The sequence below is a fragment of the Pseudorca crassidens genome, chromosome 14 (assembly GCF_039906515.1).
Source record: "Pseudorca crassidens isolate mPseCra1 chromosome 14, mPseCra1.hap1, whole genome shotgun sequence".
Lineage (NCBI taxonomy): Eukaryota > Metazoa > Chordata > Mammalia > Artiodactyla > Delphinidae > Pseudorca > Pseudorca crassidens.
Window position 1 is genome coordinate 825,170 of NC_090309.1, and position 5,168 is coordinate 830,337.

Consider the following 5,168-nt stretch of genomic DNA (forward strand, 5'->3'; position numbering starts at 1 on the left):
TAGAAGTGAAGAAGGACTGGTTTCTTCATGTTGCACTACAGGGCTCAGGAAGAGAAAAAAGCTAAGCTCAGGGCTTTAAACTCTTGGCTCAAGGCAAGGCCTGGTCAAAGGAACAGAAGAACTCCCATGGAGGCCCTAACAGAATTTCTTATTTTTATGTCACAGGCTGAGGACTAGACCCAAAATCTAGTTGTGCAAGCTTCTGAATCACAAGAGAGTTCCACCTTCAGCCTTGTAAAGTCTCTCATGTTAAGGGTTGGAAATTGTTAGTATGGCACGTAGGACCTCGAGATTGAGATGAGGACATCTGGATGGGTTTGTAAGAGTCTGACAACCTCGTACCCCAGATCCACCGAGACTTCCTTACCAGTAGCAACATGCCTTCCACAGCACCTGAAGCCACTCACCTGAGGTAAGTGTCTTTTAAGGAAATGCCTATTCTCCTGAAGACTTACTTTCACCTCTGCTCATTACTTCCAAACCCATAGTTACAGTCGGACCCATGCATCCTAGGTCTGTTCCCAGATAACTTATAAACCAAAACAACTCAAGATTTTGCTAAGTTTATATCCACAGTCACCTGAGATGGAAAGAAATGCTGCACTGGATAATGCACTGGATAATGGGGACTATTATTCAAGACCCTGGACTTTGTGCGCTGGCTCTAACAATCTGGTTGGTTGGTTGACTGAAATGTGGGCCCGACGGTAGTCTACATTTAACAAGAGAGGCCAGAACTTCCCTGGGATAATGTCAAGGAAGGAATCCAAAGATTTAGGAATATGAGAAAGTTGAAAAGAAATTATTTTGTGCAGCCCACCTCCTCACCACCTGACTGTCTCCCAGGAGGACCTGGAGACTCCCTTTATTAAGGCTCTGAGAGATGCTTTGGTGAGTAGAGGACCAGCAGCCTTGAAAAGCCCTGTGCGAATGACAGCGGGAACCTCTGCACTGAAATGGGCTTTCTGACCAGCAGGAATGGCGGGGTCCTGCAGCAATGGGTCCAGCAGACAAATGGGTGCAATTACTGTGATGTGCAAAAGGGGAGAAGACTGTCTGAACTACAGAGATCTGAAATGGAAGGGCACCCGACTAAGGTTACTTCATCCACACAAGCAGAAAAGTTCTAGGTCAGCAGAAGCATGACTGAGTGACCAGAAAAGGAAGTTATTTCTCTTTTGACTCCCAGACCTTTGTCAGCTCACAGGAGCCCCAAACCCTGAGGAAGAGGGGGCCAGGTCCTCTTAGGAAGGAATCTTCAGCACTGTCAGAAATATAATAATCTATGAGTCTTCCTCAGAGCCCTTCCCAAAGGGACCTGAGGTCAGTTACCAGGTGACTGTACATCTAGGAAAGGAAACAACCAGACTTTCGAGGGCTGAGTCAGCACTGAAATACATCAACGTGAACCTCTGGAAAGCCAAAACACCCCTGTTTCTACCACCCAGCGCAAATCTATTTTATTCTACCAAGAACTGTAATCCATGTTTTTGAGAAACAGCTGGAGGTTTCCTCTTGGGCTTGTCTAGAGACTGAAAAGTTGACCAGGGGACACCAGATCAGCGGGCACTCAAGCTGCCATCATTACTGGGTGCTGTGTGAGCCACCAGGCCACACGGCTGTGCACGCACAGCAGGAATCGTCCAAGTGAAAATGACTTACTTCTTCTGATGCATGAGAGTCGCTTGGGCAGAGGAAGGTTTTGCCACGATGGTAAATAGAACATTTATCATGATGGTAAACAGAACATTCTTTGAATCCAAGAATAGTGGGGTTAGCAGAAGCAGCGCAGGCAGGGAAAGCAAGTCCACAGCCGGAACAGTTGTCTGTTGTAGTGACAAACTGCCGCCCTGTCCATGGAGGAAAGGGGTCCAATGCAACCAACCTACGACCACGTAGTTGGCCCGTCACCACCCCCTCTTGGAAGCAGCGCCCTTTCGGGGAAGAAGCGTGGGCTCTGCCACCAGCAGGCTGGGCGCTCAGCAACAGCAGTGGCCAGACCAGCCTTGGGGAGGGGTTGTCCATACGCACAGGCTTCACCCCTGTCGCTATGACCACTTTGCACAGGGGGCCACCGAGCAAGTGGGGGCGTGGGGAGCAACATTCACACACTAACGTCGTCTTGTTCACCTGACTTCTGAAAGCCTCCTCTGTAGTGGATGCCATTGGAAGCTCTCACAGGGGTCACAGACATCACCGTGCTCTGCCCACTCCCCAGGCTCCCTGTCAGAACCCCCAACCAACCAGCCAAGCCATGAGCCGCCATCTACGAACCAGTGCAGATCCTTACCTCTGGCTCTCTCTCCAGCTGGGCAAGGTGCCCACAGTTCCGTCCACTGGGAAGGTCTCTCTCCACGCTGTCCTCGAGGGAGGCCCTGGAGAGGGTCTGAGTGCAGCCACAGTCCCTTCCGTGCTGGTCCAGCAGGCTGCGCAGAAGCATCTTTAAACCAGACCCAAGCTTTTCTGTCCTCTCATATGGACATAAGGAGCTTCCACGAGGGCTTGAGTTTGGGTGAGGGAGGGAGGGCAAGGCAGCAGGAGCTGTTATGGGACCCTAACCTCCTGGACCTGCCTGAGCCCAATCTTACAAATGGTTGGTTAAGGAACCAGCTGGGAAGCAAGGCTGGGTGCTGCCCCTGAATGCTTTGCACCAAGGAGGGTATATGTGCTGTTTCTTCCACAGCAGGGTTCACAGGTCCAGGGGTCAGGGTAGAGATGATAGGGACCCTCTCACCACCACCTGGTAAACCATTTCCAGCCTTGAAAACTGGATCCGCAGGCCTAGAGTTCTCGGTTGTCAAGGGGGGGAGTCTTCGTCCGAGGCTGCAACAAGGTGCCACTGACTCACGCTGAGACCTGGCTACTTGGGGCTCCTCACGCCACTGACCCACCAGGCAGACAGAGAAGGGGACATGCTGAGCTGGCTTTCCCTGGGGATAGGCGGTTGGCCCTAGATCCTGGGGACAAGAGAGGACCAGCTGGGGCGTCCAGGGGTTTAGTGGGTCCTTCTTAATACTTCCACGTCCCAAAGTAAAATCTAAGGGAAAACTACAGGCAGGACCACAGACGCGTCGAACTATTCAGAAGCAAACGTTTGTCATCCCACCAGCTAGAGAATGTCAACCATACGATGGCAAAGGGAACTTGGAATGGGGGGTGAAAAACAAAAAAGTGACCATATCAACCCAGTGACGGTTACAGAAATGAGAACTGTAGTAGTTTTAAAGAGTAAAATATAATGAATAAATAAATATAAAACATAACACGTCAGTAAGTGTTAAAATTACCCATACACACGCACCTATATTTCCGCTTTATCTCTTGCTTATTATTTTAGACAAGGAAAATGGGTGGTACTTAACCCGTGCAGTTCATAGACCACATTTGAAGCCACATCTGGATCTGACAAAGGGGGCTGTGCATCACCAGAGATCCTGGACTTTGAGATAGATCCAGAGATTGCTGAGACTTTGTGTCTCTCCACTTGGCGGGAGAGGGTACATTAAGGAGAGCTATTCCTGGTGGTTGGACCCATGACGTCATCAAACAGGAGTCAAATACAGGCGGATACAAGAGAACTGATGCTGAGCCACAAATGAGTGCCAGCTGTTTGCTGTCTGCTTCCAGGTAGGACTGGACAGTGGGAGGTACTGGCGGGAGATTGGCAGGAGGAGGAGGGAGGCAGGGCCCCTCCCCTCCCCTCCCCCCCTCCCCTCCCCTCCCCCCCCTCCCCCTCCCCCCTGCTCCTCTGGCTGTGTCTCATGTGTGCTGCAGCTCTGGCTGGGCAGCTCCTCCCCCAGGGCCCCAGCCCCACCAGGCAGCCCCGGTGGCTCCAGCTCACACGGTGGTCCTTGCTCTTGGACACCTGGATTCACCCCGTGAGTGTCCTTTCTGCCTTTCCTGAAATGGCTAATGTCTGGGACAGCTTGCCTTCCACCGTGTTCTGCAGGCTTCCTCAGACATTGCTCCAAATTCCCCAGATCAAATTCCCACTGTCAATCTGTGCAGTTTAGGCCGTTTCCTGAGCCTGGCTGCTACCACGTGTGCCGTCACACCACTAGAATGTATAATGAATTTCCATCATCGCCCTGACTTTTGCTTCCCACAAAATCCAAACAAGCACAAATGTTTGTGAATCAATTGAAAAATCAAAGCCACACACAGCAGTGCCCTGCAAGGCACATCCAGAACCGGGACTGTTCTGGGAAGCTTCAGGGTCATTGCAGCCTTGCCCTAAGAAAAGGACACAACTGTTTTGCAACAAACGGTTGCATGTCATGTCATCATATCAGTGTGACATGCTGTGAGGGCGGGGTCACAGCCCCCACGGGCTGTCATGCGTCCCCAAGTTCATCTCTGCCCAAGTAAACACGCGAGGGGGGGAATTTCCATAAAGGAAATTTGTGTTCTGGAATTCAGCTATTAGAAAATGGAATGTAAAAAAACTTGGAATTTTAGAACAGATAAATGAGGAATTAGTCAGATGCTTTACCAAAAAAGAAAACAAATTATTTTAGGTAAGTATAAAATTCACAATACCTTTAAACACTGAACCCCTGTGATGCATTTCAAGCACCATTTTCAGGAACCTGGATCACTAGGACTCTTCTGCTGAGGCAAGGAGACAGGTAAATTACTCCTTTTCAAGCCGTCTCCAAGCTTTCTGTTCCCAGCTTGAAAGAAGCCTCCCTCCGCCGCCCCTTTCTTTTTGGCTGTACCGCACTGCAGTTTGCAGATCTTACTGCCCCTACCAGGGCTGAAACCCAGGACCGAGGCAGTGAAAGTCCTAACCACTGGACCGCCAGGGAATTCCCATCCCCCCCCCCCCTTTTTGAATGCTTAGGTCGTCAGGTGTTTATTTTCTAGTTCTCAACAAAAGCTGTAAGATTTTCAGTTTTTGGTAAGCACTGTGTCTTACCTTCTTGTTTATGGGGTGAAGGTAGCAGTTAACAAGCATGGTTCTAAGTGAAGCAGCAGAAGCCTATTGGCTCTAATTAGGGTAGAGGCAGGTCCGAGCCAAGGTGACCTGGCCAGGTTACTCTACTCTTAGGTCACCTGGGCGCTGGTTAGGAGTTAGGGGTGTCTACCCCACCACACACCTACTGAATCCGCATTCAACAAGGCTCCCAGGTGATGCACATTCGCGTGGAACGTGGAGAAGCCCCGCA

The 5,168-nt window shown here is 50.5% G+C and overlaps 1 long non-coding RNA gene across 2 annotated transcripts; it reads right to left on the bottom strand.

The window, feature by feature from the left end:
- Positions 1 to 501: 501 nt before the first annotated feature.
- Positions 502 to 4,664, bottom strand: LOC137205566 (uncharacterized). Of its 2 annotated transcripts, none has more exons than XR_010934206.1 (3): positions 4,540 to 4,664; positions 2,291 to 2,440; positions 502 to 1,850 (listed from the first exon to the last, which is right to left on the bottom strand). It is a non-coding gene; the product is annotated as an uncharacterized lncRNA (long non-coding RNA). The 2 variants fall into 2 exon arrangements; XR_010934205.1 differs by lacking the exon at positions 4,540 to 4,664 and adding an exon at positions 3,842 to 4,043.
- Between the last annotated feature and the right edge of the window lie 504 nt (positions 4,665 to 5,168).